The 18,726-nt window shown below is 44.6% G+C and overlaps 1 long non-coding RNA gene across 1 annotated transcript; it reads left to right on the forward strand.

Annotated features, from left to right (window-relative positions):
* The first annotated feature begins 2,702 nt into the window (after nucleotides 1-2,702).
* LOC113598824 (uncharacterized) lies at nucleotides 2,703-5,046 on the forward strand. The gene is made up of 2 exons (XR_003419567.2): nucleotides 2,703-3,566; nucleotides 4,308-5,046. It is a non-coding gene; the product is annotated as an uncharacterized LOC113598824 (long non-coding RNA).
* The last annotated feature ends 13,680 nt before the right edge of the window (nucleotides 5,047-18,726 follow it).

Consider the following 18,726-nt stretch of genomic DNA (forward strand, 5'->3'; position numbering starts at 1 on the left):
CTGGACTCAGCTTGTGGTCTAAGGTTGTGCAGATGGCTCAGGCTCTGCGGTGGAAGTTGTAGGAGTAAGCCAACTGGAACCCAGTACCTGACCATAGAGTGGTGGCAGAGAACCAATCACACGGTTGTCACTGAATGTCCCCTTTCCCAGATCATCCGGACTCATTGGGAGAGTGCTTGGTACAGAGGGCTGAGGGAGGTGTCCTGAGCAAACGGGGATCTGTGACATAATACTTCAGTTCCTAAAGAAGCCTTTGTTGGATCGGGATCAAACATGCACACAGATGATTTCACAGGGTGGTTTGTGGTGAGTGCCACGAGATGGATGTAAACCGACCACTGTAAGAGCCCGGGGAGAGAGAACTTTTCTAACAAGGTGGTTGAGAAGAGCTCTGTGAAGGTGGGGGCTTAATCTGAGCCTTTGCAGACCATCTGGATTTAGGTAGGTGGTGGCTGAGGTTGCCTGAGAGAGACTGCAGGAGCGAATGAGCAGAAGGCTGAGCCAGTGAGGTGACACATGGCACCCAACTATTGATTGTGTGATAGAAACTGCTTATTTTTTAAATAAGGTGAAGTGGGAAGAGGTTGCACTGATGACATGTGCTCAGAGTTCCCAGGGGAAGTAGTAATTATGCCTCGAAAAGATTATCCCTAGCTATGCCTCCTGCCCAGACGCCCTCCTCCTGCTCCCTGTTACTAGCAGTGCTGAGGCAGGGCCTGGCGGTGGTTATGATAAGACTTGGGACTCTCCTGTTAGTTATCAACTGATGGGAGCCTGTCCGTTGAGCAGATGCAAAGGGGGCCTCAACCCTGGTGACAGTTCTTTCCAGCCAAAGAGCTAGCACTTGAAGTCTAAAAACCTTGGGGCACCTGGAGGAAGGATCAAGGTGGGATTCCATGATGGCTTGTAAACAAATTCGGAAGCAACTATGTCAACACGTATTACTACTGGCATTCTGTGTTCAAATGATAAGCATAGATGTGAGTTTCCCTTGACTGATGAATTTGATCATGCTTTAACCGATCTAGCCCTTTTCAGCAATGTCCCCAGTGAAACAGGTACCTGTTTGTAGCAAACCGTCAGTACCAGGTTCCAACAATCTCACACCCTCCTGTACTCCCTTATCGGTTGTCAGTTCTTTGTAAAACTTTGTGACCAGGGGTTGTCAAAGCCCCTCCTGCCTGCTGATGGACCCATCCAGAGCTCATTTTACTGAGTAAAATGTATTAGAAGACCAAGGCCCAAAGTCATGCCATGCCCTTAACAAGAGAGCAGTCAGAATTCAAATATTAAGCTTTCCTAAGGGCTTCAGAAGAGAGAATTGTAGTGGCCCCAACCTAGACCCTAAATTCCACCCTTATTTTAGAACTGAGTGCAATGGGATATAAGTCTTAGGGTACAAAAGGCACTCTTACCTGTTCTAGAAGGGGTCTATGTATCTTTGGAAGTGACACAGTGTACATGTTAGAATAAAGGCTTTGCCATTTACTGTGCGATTGCAAGCATTACCTCGCTCTTCTGAACCTCAGTTTCCCCAACTGTAAAGAGAGATATAGATACCTAGCATAGATAGCTGAACTTAAATACAGAGATGAGGGGTGCCTGGGTGGCTCAGTCAGTTAAGCATCTGACTCTTGATTTCGGCTCATGTCGTGATCTCATGACTTGTGAATTTGAGCCCTGAATCTGGCTGTGCACTGACAGTGTGGAGCCTGCTTGGGATTCTCTGTCTCCCTCTCTCTGCCCTTTCCCCACTCATTCTCTCTGCCTCAAAAATAAATAAATAAACATTAAAAAAAATTTTATTGCAGAGATGAAATATTAAGTGTTTAGCACGGAGCCTTGCAGTAAAAGTCACTTATTATCAGGGATGAAAAGATCACATAGGTAAGTAAACAAGGAAGCATGCTGATCAATTCTGTATCCAATTTTAAATCTGTTCAATACAAATTATTTGCACTAAGCTATCCTTGGTTGAAGCTCAGTTATTAATAGCTCTTGGTGGGGCATCTAGGTGGCTCAGGTCATGATTTCATGGTTTGTGAGTTCGAGCCCCACATGGACGGGGGTCTCTCTCTCTCTCTCTCTCTCTCTCTCTCTCTCTCTCTCTCTCAAAAGTAAATAAGCATTAAAAAAAAAAAAAAAAAAGCTCTTGGTAAGGGAACTCAAGTTTCTTAGGAAAATGGATGAATTGAACATCTTAAATTTAGTTGCCTCACAAAATGATATTAAGTAGGATAATAGTCTAATCTTAAGTGGTCACTCAAAAGTTATCTATTAATAGCACCAACTGGCATGAAATTCTGGTAGGATACATCATGATTTGCTGGGTCTTTCATGAATAAACGAGGGGGTTGTAGGAGCATTCTGGTCCCTTCCCTCTTAAACATTGTGTGATTGCAAAGTAGGACTCCCGACAGCCCGAATTTGCTTATAGCTCCTTGCCTTGTCAGGACATTGACACGTAAGGCAGAACATACTTGCTGTTCATCTCTAAGGTGAGACTTTGAACACACAGAGCATGATACAAGGAATACTATTTGGCTCTGTGGGACCATAGACTGTAAGGCCTTCCCTATGTATCTCAACACTTCTTAAGAAAAGCAGCCTGGATTTAATATAGCAACATTTTGTTTGGGCTCTTTTATTTTATTTTTTTTTGTTTGTTTATTTTTGGGAGAGAGTGCATGAGCAGAAGAGGGGCAGAGAGAGAGAGAATCCCAAGCAAGCTCCATGCTGTCAGCACAGATGCAGGGCTCGATCCTACAAACCACGAGAACATGACCTGAGCTGAAATCAAGAGTCAGACGCTCAAGCAACTGAGCCACCCAGGTGCCCCTTATTTGGGCTCTTTTAGATTAGTCCCCAGTGTTTGGAGAATTTAAGAGCTTTATATTTTTTACAGCGTGTTTTGCTGAAAATAACTCTTGATTTAAATGTGGCTCTTTATGAAATGAAGTCAAGGAATTCAGCAATTTCTCTGGCCCAAGGTCCAAGTGAGCATGGACTGTGTCCCTGGCCCTGTGGTAGGATTTGCAATGAGGTTTCTGTAGAAGCAGAGGCAGGAAAAGATTAGAAGAAAAGTACAAAGTTTGGATAAAAGGATTAAAAGTGAGCCGTCAGTGCAATAAAACCAGAGAAGGAGCACCTTTCTGGAGACAGCAGTTTTTATGATCTGAGCTAAGTAGAAATGGTGTGCTCACAAGCCTTCCAGATCCCTGAAGGCATTCTGATTGGGTCAGGCGTCCGAGAAGGGAGCCAGGTGGGGACAGCGCCATGGTCTGAATGTGTGTCTCCCCCACCTCCGCCCCCACCAAATTCATACGTTGAAGCCTAATGCTCAGTGTTGACGGTACCTGGAAGTAGGGCTTTCGGGGGGTGATTATGTCATGAGGGACAGCCCCTTAGCTTGGGGTTACTGCCTGGTACAAGACTCCCCAGAGAGCTAGCTCCTCTGTTCTGCCATGTAGGTAACGGCGAGAAGATGACCACCTATGAGAAAGTAGACCCTCACCAGACACCGTATCTGCCAGCACCTTGATCTTGGATTCCCAGCCTCCAGAACGGTGAGCAATAAATGTGCACTGTTTATAAGCCACTCGGCCTGTGTGTTCCGTTAACCGCAGCCTGAATGAACCAGGACGCGTGCTTAGTACCAAGTGCCAACGGAGTGAGGCCAGAGGTGCTTTCCGCCCCGAGTCTAGCTGTGAGCGGCCATCCTCCCCATTTTACAGATGCAGCTAAATCCCACAGAGGGTACGTGCCCTGCCGTGACCTGCCGAGGAAAGCGTGGCCTCCAACGCTTTCCAACGAGCTGTTCTGTTCCCATGTTGATGCCTTTAGAGCTCACTGTGCAGGGAGACGCCCCAACAGCAGCCCCTCAGACCAGCTCGTCTCAGGGCATTTACAGCTGCATGGACTGGAATCATGCTGGCTACTTCCTTTCCAACCAGGGAGAGAATTTGCCCACGAGTTTTATATCCGTGCGATTTTATATATTTGAAAAATACCCATTATCAGTTAATGGATTAGAATTTTGGGAGAGTCACTCAAAGAGAACCCCAAATATTAAAAAGTCTGATTTAAAGCTTTGGAATACTTAAAGGGCTTTAACTTATTGCACGATTCCCTTCCTTCTGGGATGCCACTGGGTAAAAGAAACTGCCAAGTCATAAAAGCTAATACCAAATAATATCTGTAAATGTGATAAAAAAATTTTTCAGGAAAAAAAAAGTTCACAAGTCTTTTTTTAAAAAAACTAACGGTAATCTATATTTAGACAACTACATAGCATTTATTTTTTTCAGCATCACAGTAAGACTTGAATTTAAGCTTCTCCCAGACACAGAAGAAAGACGATTCCAAACCGTTTTGGCCACAGGGAGGTTACACAGCATCTCAGCCACATGCCGCTTCCTCCAGCCCCCTGTTTTTGGTTCTTCCTCTGCACATGCCCACTCCGCTCCACGCATCTTGCCAGTTGCTGGGGAAGCAACGGTGAAAAAATCACTCAGTTGAGCTGCCGCAGCGTGACAAGCGGGCTTTGACATCGACAACTTGTCTTTCTAGCCCTGCATGATAGGCAGGGCTATCTTGCTGAAGATTTTTTCAAGTGACAGTTTACGATCCAAATTAAAGTGAAATCCAAGTATGAACAGGGAGTACCAATGTCAGCCAAGGACAAATGGCTCAATGGATGCTATTCATGAATGGCACAACCTGCCTGGCAGCTGGCAAGGTTCTTTAATGAGAAGAAGAAGACAAATCTCCATTTCAGGAAGTCTAAAATGGTTTGTGTGTTGGCCGTGGGGCATCTGTGTGTTACATGATCTCACTCCATTCTGGAAGATGAGGTATGGATTCCAGACAGCCCACTCTATTCTAAGACACTTGAGGGCAGGGACTGTCTTTTATTTGTATCTCCATCCCCAGGGCCCACCTAGTACAGCTCCAAACAGCACATGTTCCACAAATGTTGTGATGAAAGGAAGTACTCAGGAAAGATTAACCAGTGAGATACATCGTTAAGAAAACAAAAAACAAAAACAGGTTTTCCAGCCAACTGGATCTGAATTTAGATCCCATCACCACTTGATAACCATGTATCATGGACTGAATGTTTGCATCCCCACAAATTCATATGTTGAAACCCTGCCCCCCAATGTAATGGTATAAAGAGATGGGCTTTGGGAGGTAATTAGGAGTAGAGAAAGTCACGGGTGGAGCCTTATTAATGGGATTAGTGTCCTTATAAGAGCCATAAGAGAGCTTGTTTCTCTCTGCTCTCTGCCACTTGAGGATACAATGAGAACTTGGCAGTCTGCAACCAAGAAGAGGGTCTCACCAGAACCTGACCTTGCTGGCACTCTGGTTCCAGACTTCCCGCCTCCAGAACTATAAGAAATAAATGTCTGGGGCGCCTGGGTGGCTCAGTCGGTAAAGCGTCTGACTTTGGCTTAGGTTATGATCTCACAGTTTGTGAGTTCAAGCCCTGCGTCGGGCTCTGTGCTGATGGCTCAGAGCCTAGAACCTACTTCAAATTCTGTATCTCCCCCTCTCTCTGCCCCTCCCATGTTCATGCTCTGTCTCTCTCTCTCTCAATAATAAATAAATGGTAAAAAAAATTAAGAAAAAAAAAAAGTAATGTGTTTCTGGGGCACCTGGGTGACTCAGTCGGTTCAGCACCAGATTCTTGATTATGGCTGAGGTCATGATCTCACAATTCGTGAGATCGAACCCCACATCGGGCTCTGTGCTGACAGCTCCCACACTCACACTCTCTCCCTCTCTCTTTCAAAATAAATAAATAAACTTAAAAAAAATAAATGTCTGTGGGGCACCTGGATGGCTTAATCGGTTAAGCATCCAACTTCTGATTTTGGCTTAGGTCATGCATGATCTCATGGTTCTTGAGGTCAAGCCCATGTCAGGCTCTGCATTGAAGGTGTGGAGCCTGCTTTGGATTCTCCCTCACCCTCTCTCTCCTCTTCCTCTGCTCAATCTCAAAATCAATAAATAGACATTTGAGAAGTAAATAAATGTCTGTCTGTAAGCCACTTTGTGTATGGTACTTTGGTATTGAACTAAGACACAATGTGACCTTGTCAAGGGCTGGAGAAAATACATATGGATCACATGGTCTACCAGGGGGACTCAGAAGGAATTATCCCCACATAATAGTTGATGGTTATGCAAGGTGGTGGTGTAGCAGAAATAAAGTCTGCATTCCTTAAAAATCTCATCTGTTTCCGATAGACCTAGGATGCCAGAGCAGCTCATCTGAATTGTAAAACCCCCAAGTCAGTAAACGTGACAGTCATAGTGACCAAGACCCCAGAAACTCTCCCCCAAATCCCTAAATGCTTCCAGCCTGCTGGGACCCAAGGTGGTCACTGTTGGGTGCAGGGCCTGGGAGAGTCTGTAGCGAATCAGCACATTGGAAAGACCTGGTAGAGCAGACCAAAGGTCACTAGCTTCCCTCTGCCTCAGGGCCACCTCTAGACAATTGCTTCACAGAGAATCAAATGCTGAATCTTCCCATGGCCTATCCTCCCTGAGCTGGCCCCAGCCTCCTCAGATCACCCTGTGCCCTCCAATTGCATTCAGCTACCCTCAAGTCTTTGCTGGCTCTCTGGTGGAGCCTTTCCCGTCTTGAGGTTCATATTCTTGCTGCTCTTCCCCAGAGATTTCCATGACTCGTCCCCGCACTTGAATGCCACATCCCCAAAGAGGCCCTTCTCAAACTACCAGATCTAAAATATCACCTTCCCCCCAACACACACACTCCATTCTCTTACTTGGCTTTATTTTCCTTTGTAACATATTCATTAGGTTAAATACTTATTTTGTCTCCCTCCTGGAGGACAAGATCTTCTCTTGCCGGGCACCTAGAGAAAGTCTCACATACCTGAATAAATGAACTTGTGAATGAATGAATTTGAGATGATTAGTGTAGATGTTGCCCACACCCTCCCATGGGTGGGGGCGGGGGGCGGCTTTAACCTTGTCTGGCACAAGAAGGGCACTGTGTTGTTAATAGCCCTGAGGTTATCAATAAGACATCTTAATCATCTCAGGAAAGCAGACCAGATATATTTCAGAATGGAGCACATGACAGTGAACAGTCAAATCCCACCAATGTTAAGAATTAATGAGCTGTCTGCTCTCTTATGAACTTAATGTATAAATTCTGCTGCTCTGTGCCATTTGGATTTAGAATGAAAGACTAAAATAATTGTGAAGGTGAAGGACACCATTGGGAACTGTTTTTAGGATCTGGCAACAAAGGTTGTGTGTGTGTGTGTGTGTGTTTTTAAGTTGAGCCTTATTTGATTTTAAGACCTTTCTTAAGTGCTTCTCGAATTATAGGTTGGGAATTATGATCATCCCAACTTTTCTGATTATTAGAACTCACAAACTCTTAGTGCCTTGATGAGGAGAGAATGGAGTGATGGTAACTTCTTCCAGTGAAGAAATTAAAGAAATCCAGAGGTCACTTTATTGTTAATTTTCTTTGAGATTCTTACCGCTTCCCCAGCCAAGCATAAGTAGGTGGTGGGATGTATTCACAGGAAAAGTGGTCCGTGCCATGGTCTGCCAAAGAGTTTTATAGGCATGACTTCAGATATTGTGTCGAGGATTCTTCATTCACTGCTCTTAGAAATAACTTTTCAGGAGCGCCTAGGTGGCTCATTCGGTTGAGCATCCAACTCTTGATACCAGCTCAGGTCATGATCCCAGGGTCATGGGATCAAGCCCCGAGGGGCTCCACACTGAGCGTGGGCCTGCTTGGGATTCTCTCTCTATATGAAATGAAATGAAATAAAATGAAATGAAATGAAATGAAATGAAATAAATAGAAATAAATAGAAATAAATAGCAATAAATTTAAGACAGAGTCAAGATGCAGAAAACACTCACCAGCAGCTGGCAAGACCAGGGAGGCTCTGATGAGGTGGTTTCAAGCGTGGCGATGAGGACAGCAACAGCAGGGCGGAGAGAAAGCAAAGGAGCTACGAGAAGTGGGGGTCATAAATACCATGACAGTTAAGTTGGAGAAAAAGAATTAAGAGTGCAGGGGAGGGAAACAGCATTTACAGTGGGGGCACTTGAAATCCTGGCCTCACTTTTCCCCGTGCTCCAAAAGACAGATGTAAATCAAGCTGACACCTATCAACTTTCTCTGTTTCCTCTACCCAAACAACTGGGTACAAACATCACTGTATTTTTATAAGACCAAGCGTGCCCATTGCGATGGTGTTTATAACAACAACAACAACAAACATGGTGACAACCTGAAAGTCCAAATGGGTTGAGTAGATTAGGGACCTCATTTATAGGATGATGCAAGAAATTTATGATGTGAGAAAAAAATCGTGGAAGTATTATTAAATGAAAAAACAAGTTATCAATCAGTTTATACCACATTTTCTTCTAATTTGTTAAAATACAGCCATATGTGGGGGCACCTGGGCAGTTCAGTTGGTTAAGCTCCTGACTTTGGCTCAGGTCATGATCTCACAGTTTGTGGGTTCCAGCCCTGCATCGGGCTGTGTGCTGACAGCTCAGAACCTGGAGCCTGTTTCAGATTCTGTGTCTCCCCCTCTCTCTGCTCCTCCCCAACCCGGGCTCTGTCTCTCTCTGTCTCTCATAAATGAATGTTAAAAAAAAATTTAATATAATATGGCCATATGTGGCATGCTTAGGTGGCTCAGTTGGTTAAGCATCTGACTCTTGATTTCAGCTCAGGTCATGATCTCATGCTTCATAAGTTTGAGCCCTGCATTGGGCTCCACACTGACAGGGCAGAGCCTACTTGGGATTCTCTTTCTCCCTCACTGTCTGCCCCTCTTTTCTCTCTCTGTCTCTCAAAATAAACTTTAAAAAAAAATTTTTTTTTAATACAGTCTTATGTGTATGAAAAAAGACAGGAAGGATACATATCAAAATATCAACAGCAATTATATCTGAGTGGGAGGATTACAGGTGATATTTATTGTCTCTGTTTTTCTAACTTTTCAAAGTTTCTGAAGTAAACATTATGTGTATAATGGGGGAGTCATTACATTTTTTGGAAAGAATAAACCAGTCTACCACAGAGTGATTCAATCTATCTGAAATAAATGCCTTTGTAAGAATGAGAGGACCCTCATTTCCCCTTGAAGATACTGTCTTGCTTTCTAGACCATGGTTTTCTACAGAAATGACATTTTTATTTTATTTTTAAGTTTTATTTATGTAACTAATCTCTACAGCCAACGTGGGGCTTGAACACACGGCCCTGAGATCAAGAGTCGCATGCTCTATCAACTGAGCCAGCCAGGCACCCCATTAAATAATTTTCAGGTGGACTGATGGCTCCTTGTGTGTGAGAAAAGACACAAGTCAGAAGTCCACACTCCTCCACTTGGACCTGGGACAAGACAGCCTCTTGGAGTTTCCCCATCTAGAAAATGGGGGCATTGCTGCTTTTCTGTTCACCTCACAAGATTCTTTTTGGGTCCCTAAAATGCATATTACATGGAAAGGAAGGTAGGTCTGTTCTCACAGAAATACAGTCCAGACTCCATTTTCGGCACAGGGTGTCTTTTACTAGAAGGCCAGAGAAGAGGCTGGTTGGGAGGGAGAAATCCCTGCAAGGAGCAAACTGCTGGAAATGAGCTGTGAGTCATTCAGTGAGTCCCTGAGGGAAATGGCAGAGGCGGCAGGAAGCGTCCTCAGACTGGGGCCCACCAAGGTCTGCAGCAGGAATGCAAGTTCAGTCTTTACCCAAACAGTGTGGGCTTCACAGCTCAATATTTTGACTGCTCTGCCATCTGGCAGTAGTGGTTTGCAGCCAGCCTGGTTCTGAATATCTCTTCCACGAGAGATTCTTGGCCATCTAGATAGAGAGAGGTGGGGAGAGTTCGTTTTGAGTTCTACTTGGCCCACACTCAAGGTCACAGCTAAGCAACTAGTCACACTGCCAGTGCCTGACATGAGCACCATCAGATGCCCCTTTTTCATATTTTTGCCATCGTCCCTTGACTCCTGCTACGTGCTTTCCCATTCATTACCTTCAAAACACTTTAGAGTAGTCATTTACAGACTAGTAAGAATTTGAGTCCCTAAATCTCTTCTCCCAGTAGCATTTTAAGCTCATTCCTTGTGGTATGATGAAAGGCTTTCTCCAGTGCTAGGAAAACTGAAGGCAGTAGTGAGTGAGGAAGAAGGGTGAGGTCAGGGAAATTTAAGGGAGGCATTGCTCACGCTCTCCTCCCCTCCCCCCCAACGCAGAAGCACCTACTCTCTCATTCTAAACTCTGGTCTTAAAGCAATGTCAGTGATGCCTGCTTTGGGAAACGCAATACTCAACTGGAACATCATGGAAATAAGTAATTGCAGTGCTGAGGGCTTTCCTTAAAATTGCACAAATGAGAATAAAATCCAACTTTTCACACGGGTCTGTGACCCCATGTGATCTGGCTCCTGCCCACATCTCTGGGGTCCCTCCCCCCGATCCCCCTGTTCCAACATGAGGCTTCCTGAACAAGCCGAGTTCATTTCTGCCTGGAAACGTTGGCCCTTCCTGTTTTCTCTCCTGAAACTCTCCCTCACCTCATTCACGGGGGTCTCAGAAGATAGGGTTAGTTACAAGATAAAATGCAGGATGGCCAGTTAAATTTGAATTTCAGATAAATGACATAATTTTTTTAGTACTTGTATGTGCCAAATATTGCATGGGACATGCTTGTACTGAAAAAGTTGTCATCGCTTCTCGCAAACTCAGATTTAATTGGGTATCCTGTATTTTTATTTGTTAAATCTGGAAACCTGACCTGGGAAGACTGACCAGTCACCTCATCTAAACACCCCTGCCCCAAGCAACTACCTTGCTGCTCTCCTATGTCCTCACCCTGTTTTGTCTTTTCAAGGCACTGACAACCACGTGAAATTACGTTAGCCTCACCCTGCTAGTTGGAGAGAAAGTTCCATCTCCCAGGTATAGAGAGACCATGTATATCTTGTCCGTGGCTCGCTCTCTGCTACCTCTCTGACAGCAAATACCATTTCCTTTGAATGAATGAATGAAAGTATAAATGAGTGAGTTTGACATATATTTGCTTTCCGTGAATCTTTTACTTGAAAGAAAAAGAATACTTCCAGCATGAGTTTTCAGTTCCAGGTTTTCTGCTCTTTGCCGCCTCAGCTCCCACGGCTTCCTTCATTTACCGCTGGAGCCCTTTCTAGTGGCTGTCTTCCTCTGTGAAAATGCCTGTCCGGCTCTCACCCGAACCTTCCTGTGCATACCTTCCCAGTCCCCCAGAGCCGGTCGCATACCTCTTCCCTGACTGCCCTGACATCCGAAAAACACAGAGATCCCCTATTTTTTTTTTAGGTCTGCAAAATGCAAGTGCTGCCCGTTCTTGGGGCACCTGGGTGGCTCAGTTGTTTAAGCATCTGACTCCTGATTTCGGCTCAAGTCATGATCTCACAGTTTGTGAGTTCAAGCCCTACATCGTGCTCTGTGCTGTGGCAGGTGCGGGGACTGCTTGGGATTTCTCTCTCTCCCTCTTTCTCTGCCCCTCCCCCACTCTCTCCCTCCCTCTCTCTCTCAATAAAAAAATAAACATTAAAAAAAAGAGTTTTTCCATTCTCCTTGATGCAAACAAATTTATCAGATTCTTCCCTGGAAGCAGGTATTTGGTGTAGAGAAATGAGAGAAGAGAGAAGTTCCAGGCAGATTGTGTACAGGACCCTTGGCCAGAAAGAAGGGATCCAGAAAAGTGAGATCGGGAGTAACCTTCCAGCACCTTCTGTCTGCACTACCCCTTCCCAGCCCAGGCCACTGTGAGGATTGTCAGCTGCCTGGCACTCTTTCCCTTTCAACCATTAGCCCTTCAAGAGAGAACAGGAGTTTCAAACCTCTTAGCTAATGTTAGCACAGTGCAAGGCCATTCTTGTGAGAGAGGTCAGATTAGCATCTCTTGACTGCTCTAGAAATCAGGGTTTGGAGAGAACAGTGACACAAAGTCATCTCCGGGCCTGGCTCTGGACTCAGATCCCCCTCTGCACAGCCTTGGGGGGCAGTGCCCTAACTGGAACATCAGGTGAATCCCAAGCAATGAAGCATCGCAGCGGCTGAAAAATGAGGCTTGAGTTCCCGTAATCAACCAAAATGCTCATGTCGGGCTTCCTTATTGATTTTGGTTTTCCTTGTGCGCAGCTTTGTATTTCTGTCTCATATTTGGGTCAGAGCAACGGGAGGGACACATGACTTGCTTTAAAATTAGCCTCAAAACTCATTGTATAACAGCTCTCGTTTTCACTAAATAGAATGGTTTCTTGAGGAGACAAGCATAGCATTTGTAATTAAGTCTGTCTGGTTGGATTAACTTGGAGTAAACCCTTTTGATTCAGCAAGACTCAATGTTTCCACCTGTAAAATGGGGTAAATTTTTGTTTGGAAGAAAAGAAATAAATGGTAACAAAATAAAAATAACCATGTCAACCAGACCTCCTTCCTCCAACTACCACCATCACACACACACACACACACACACACACACACACACACACACAGTATATTTGGGTTTGTCAGCAGTTGGAGAACAGTCCCTTCTAGCTTAAATGAGCTCAGAGTATACATTTTAAGTCTTAAGAACACAAACTTTTCTAACTATTTCTCCTGGGACGGTTGAGATAGTCTTAACACACATTCAAAATCAGCAAAAAGAAAGTAACAAAACTCCACCCTGACTGCTGTCCTTCTCCAAGGACAAATAGTTTCCCCAGATTTGTGATTCATCTTGGCAACATCTACAAATAAACCCAAACGACCCAGAGGCTAAATAGATGTAAAAAAAAACTATGAGTTTTTGTTTATGACACAGAAACACTGTTCCCGTGATCTACTGAGTTGGAAGAATAGTCAGTCCATTGTAACTTATATCTCACTTGCGAGTAGCTGGTAAAGAGCCCGGTGTTGGCAGAGGGCGTGCTGAAAGAATCATTCCCCCTTTTAAGCAGAGGGACAAAAACCACGTAGCACAGATGAAACCACCACGCGTGGGGTGTATCTCAGTTGCTGTGGGGTATATGACTCAGCAGGGAGGTTTCTGTGTGTGCTTAAAGGTCTTTGGAATTCGAGAGACCTGGGTTCCAATCCCAGCTTACCAACCATGTGGCCTGGGGCGAGTTACTTGGCCCATTTGAGCCTCACTTTGCTCATCTATATAATCTCTTCTCCCCCTCTCTCTATTTGTCTCCTGTAAAGACACTAGTCATGGTACTTAGGACCCACCTGGATAATCCAGAATGATTTACCTTGAGATCCCTAATTTAACACGTCTGTTAAGACCCTTATTCCATATGAGGTCCCAGTCAACAAGTTCTAAGGATTAGGGTATAGTTGTATCTGTTGGGGGGTCACCATTCAACCCTCCACAGTAATATCTAGTTGGTGACTTAGCAAGTAATACAGTGCTGGCCACAGTCCTGGGCTGGGTGTTCCAGGGCCCATCACTATAAGAGGCCCTCTGTCACATGACTCTAAACAGTGGCTCAGCGCAACCTGTAATCCTGAACATCTGCTGGTGGCTGACACCATTCAGCTCCCAGGCAAACCTCTAACTTTTGCTCTGTTCCCCAAAGAATGGGTGAGCTCGCGCAAACCTGCAGAAGTCTGTACAGTGCACTGCGGCTGACGTCAGAAACAGATGCTGTCATGGAGAGTGGGGAGGACCCGGGCAGCGGGAGCTGCTGGAGGGGAGGAAGGACAGCTTAGCTCTTCAGACCTTCCTCGCCCATGGAGTTTCGTTCCTCTTCATGTTCCAGTTTCTGGGTTCTAGAGGGTCTCCTGAATTAGCACAATATTCACACACAACTCACGTTACTCTTGAATGTGTGTGTATGTAGGTACCCACATAATATGCATGAAACGCGGTGTCAACTCTTTATATTATGTGGATCCAGATTTGTTTTAAGATATTGTTCTAAAGGATTTGTTAAATCATGATGTAAATTAATTTATAGGATGAAATTTTCAATATTCGTAATAGTGTGTGATAATGGCAATGGATAATGTGACCCCCTTACAAAGCTTGATGTTTAAAATTAAGAATGTTATTGATGGGGCGCCTGGGTGGCTCAGTTGGTTGGGCGTCCGACTTTGGCTCAGGTCATGATCTCGTGGTCCGTGAGTTCGAGCCCCGCGTCGGGCTCTGTGCTGACAGCTCAGAGCCTGGAGCCTGCTTCAGATTCTGTGTCTCCCTCTCTCTGACCCTCCCCCACTCATGCTTTGTCTCTCTCTGTCTCAAAAAAAAAATAAAATAAAAGAATGTTTTTGACAATTTCAATCGTTGCTGCCTCTGCAGAGCAACATTTATCCAATTTGAAATGGAAAACAACCTAAGATTCAAGAAAGCTAATCTAGTTTGGTTTTACTATCAATATAACACAAATTATATGAAAATCTTAATCGTAACAACATATTGATTTTGTTGAAATTAAAGCAAAAACATTAACTTATGGATAAATATATAGTTATACATGAATTGTGTGTCTTTATTGCTCATTAATTTTTTTATAATATTTTAATTTATTTTTGAAAGAGAGAGGGAGAGAGAGTGCCAGCAGGGAAGGGGCAGAGAGAGAGTAGGACAGAGGATCCAAAGCAGGCTCTGTGCTGACAGCAGTGAGCCCAATACAGGGCTCGAACTCACAAACCATGAGATCACAACTTGAGCCAAAGTCAGAAGCTTACCAACTGAGCCACCCAGTTGCCCTCTTTAGTGCTCATTTAAATGTGTTATAACAATACCCACAAGTGTGCAATAATCACAAAATCATCATTTTTTAAAATTTTTGCAAACTTTCAGTCAGATAAAACCCACAGATTTCACTTTTTTCCCCAATTTTGTTGCTGTGAAGATATATTTGCCCATGTACACACAGGGTGGAACAAATTCTCTTTGAACATCAGACCTGAGCTGTGTGGGTCTCCGCATGTATTCTTAGCCCAGGTCCTTGCAAATGGTAGCGGCTGGTCTGTGTTTCAGGGTCTTCATGTATAACATGGGAACGTCTGCATTTAATGCAGGTTTTCTTGATTTAGAATCTCTCTGCCCCTTGGCAGGATGACACCTAGGCCATCCAGGAAGAGGGTCAACACTGCTGGTCTTCTGGGGTCATTGAAGGCAGTTCACAGGAAGGCAGGCAGTGGATCATGATTGCTCTGCGGAATGGCATCTCCTGAACCAGGGGCCTTGGGCCATCAGTGTTTGAAACTTAGGAGGGCTTTCAGAGGTCTGCCCTCACTCATAAAATCACGGCTCCCTTATCAGGGGCATCTGGGTGGCTCATTCGGTTAAGTGTCCAACTCCTGATTTCAGCTCCAACTCCGGTCATGATCTCATGGTTCGTGAGATGGAGCCCCACATAGGGCTCAGCGCTGACAGCATGGAGCCTGCTTGGGATTCCCTCTCTTTCTGCCCCTCCCCTGCTTTCTCTCTCTCAAAATAAATAAACTTGGGGCACCTGGGAGGCTCAGTCGGGTAAGAATCTGACTTCAACTTATGTCATGACCTCATGGTTTGTGAGTTCAAGCCCCAGGTCGGGCTCTGTGCTGACAACTCAGAGCCTGGAGCCTGCTTCAGATTCTGTGTCTCCCGCTCTCTCTGCTCCTCCCCCACTCATGCTCCCTCAAAAATAAATAAATGTTTAAAAAAATTTAATAAATAAACTTTTAAAAAAAGCACAGGTTCCTTATTTATCTCTGCATCTCCCTCATCACTTAGGTCCTATATTTTATGAATGAATAGTTCAGACACACAGAAGCAAATAGGTACAGCCTCCTCTAGCTATGCATTCTGCTTCCTTCTCCCTTAGAATATTCCTAAACCACCTCTCGCTCATTACTTCATAATCTATTGCCTTTGTTCCTGACCATAGGTTGTAGGAAAATTCTATTTCTTATGGTAAAGAAGCATTAGGTTATCTCATAGCTAGAGCATCCCAACGTCATGTCTGAAATCAAGCTTCACACGTGTTTCCTGTGATATATAAAACCCAGTGTGGGTCACAGATCTTGACCTTTCAGCCCAAGAGCTCGGCACGTGCTTACCATGCAGGGTGCCATGCTGAGTGGGGCCAGGGCTACAGATCAGGTGCCATCTGCTCTCCCGGCCCCACTCTTGACCAGCCCAGAGGGACACCCTCTTTGAATTCATCCACAAGGGGTGCAACTTTTCTAGTTTGCATCAAATCATCGGTATAGGTTTGAGGTGGCCCGGCCTGCATCAGGAATCTCTCCACGGCCATCCTTTTGTCCTTCTTCTACAAATCAGGGATCTGAGGACTGACAGTTAACCCAGATGAGCGAAACAAGATAATAGATCCCAAGCTGTTTATATTGCAAACGACATGTCACCTGCCCAGGTGAATTGTCTTTTAAAGGCTGTGCTTGCATAACAAATGGACAATAGCCAGAGTGCAACACCTGAACAAATTGTGCTTGAGCTCTTCTGACCTGGAGGCTGCCACAGTCATTAAGAGACCAATATGCAGCCAGCTGGACGCTCCTGGTGGCTCCCAGCCAGCCCACGAGGTCCAGCAAAAGGTCCTGGAGACCGTTCCCTTGGTTCATGTCCTGAAAATCTCTCTAGGCTCTTGGGTTCCACCTACTGGCTCACTGCTTCTCCTCACCTGTTCTCCGTCTATACCAGTGGTTCTCAACTGAGGCAATTTTGTCCCTTCAGGGGGACAGTTGGCAACTCCTGGGAACATTTTTGGTTGTCACAACATGGGGAATGGGTGCTACTGGCATCAGATGAATAGAATCCAAAGATGTTGCTAACCTTCCTACAACATACAGGATAGTCCCCCACATCAAAGAATTATCTGGTCCAAAATGCCAGTAGTGTTGAGGCTGAGAAAACCATGGTGTACACCCTTCACTGGGATACTTTTACTTCAATTTAGTTCTTACCATCTGATTGACCTTTGGATGATGCTTTGGCCACCCCTTGGGCCCAGCCTCACTCACACCTTGAATGTAAATACTGTGTTTCTTTTTGTTCCACATCCCTGAAGCCACTAAACAAAGGCAAGGCTGTCCTCACCTCACCAGGTTCCTAACAATTCTTTCAAACACTGTCCGGGGTTCTGTGATGACTTCAGACAATTCGTGGGGCTCCCTCCACCATCTTCCACCCGTGAAAGTCAAGCTAGACCATGCAGGACCAATTTCATTAAAGCTAACACAGGCTTGCTGTTTAAATGGTGTGAGTTTTAGGTTTTAAGTTCTGTTTTGTGAAGGTATGCTATATAACAGAAAAACAATCCCATGCTAAGCCTCCAATATTTGCTCTGGCTTTTTCACAGAGAATTAATGTGTATCTAACACTTAACTATTTTTGTTCCTACTGTAACTTACCTGCTTTCTTGGATTTTTTTTTCATATCAGCCCTTTCTACTTCTTTTTACCCCATATGTTATGAAGTCTAATTTCAATTTTTCATGTCAACGCCTACACTTCTTTCTTCCTTTCTTTCTTCCTGTCTTTCTTTCTTTTCTTTTTTTAACTTTTTTTGGAAGTGAGAACAGTTTTATTAAAGATACAAAGGGGTGCCTGGGTGACTCAGTCAGTTGAGCATCCAACTTCAGCTCAGGTCGTGATCTCACAGTTCATAAGTTCGAGCCCCACATCAGGCTCGCTGCTGTGAGCATGGAACCCACTTTGGATTCTCTGTCTCCCTCTCTCTCTGCCGCTCCCCCACTTGTGCTTTCTCTAAAAAATAAACATTAAAAAAATCTTTTTAAGTTACAGAGAAAGTACAGATATGGACAGAGCATCAGTGGGACTCAAAGGAAGAGTGAGTCTTCTCAACACCCACACTTCTTTAAACACAAAATTTCATCCATATAGAAGACAAAATAATGCCCCCTCATCCCCCAAGGATGGGGGTTCTCAGAATATGTAGCCATGTTAACTTACATGGCAAAGGGGACTCTGCAGATGTCCCTGAGGAGGTAGTAATCCTGCGTTATCTGGGTGAGTTCAACCTAATCACAAGGTTCCTCAAAAGGGGACAATACTCCTGGCTGGGGTCAGAGAGACAGATGTGACTAGGGAGAATGGTCAGTGAGATGCAATGTTGCTGGTTTTCAAGATGGAGGAAGGGAGCCAGAAGCCAATGAATGTGGGCGGCCTTCAGAAACCAGACAATGAACAGAGGTGAACCCCCTAGGGCCTCCAAGCAGGAGCACAGTCTTGTTGACACTTTGGCTGAGGCTGGAGTAGACCCATATTGGACCTCTGACCTCCAGAACTGATAAAAATTTGTCCTTCTTTTTAAGCCACCAAGTTTGTGGTACTATGTTAAGGCAGCCATTGGAAACTAAATGCAATCTCACATTCTCCATCCCTCATATTCATTAAGGTATTTTCTCCCCATATCTATCCTTGACTTCTAAAAGACTTTTCAAAACTGTTTTCCTTACTTCCCATGTCTCCCATTAACAAACATTATTCAGCCATCCCTTTCCGATGTTTCTGGGAGCTGTGAGGTTGCAAAATATTAGTTTGTTGGGATGCAGCCTAATCTCCTACAGATCTTATTTTGTAAACAAGAACAGAATACCTCTAAAAAAAAAAAAAAAAAAGAACAGGATACCTCTGAAAGGACAAAGGGCTTGTCAAGTTCACACAGGTACCACTCAGCAGACAGGCACCACACCCCATGTCCT

This window comes from Acinonyx jubatus, chromosome B2, assembly GCF_027475565.1.
Source record: "Acinonyx jubatus isolate Ajub_Pintada_27869175 chromosome B2, VMU_Ajub_asm_v1.0, whole genome shotgun sequence".
Lineage (NCBI taxonomy): Eukaryota > Metazoa > Chordata > Mammalia > Carnivora > Felidae > Acinonyx > Acinonyx jubatus.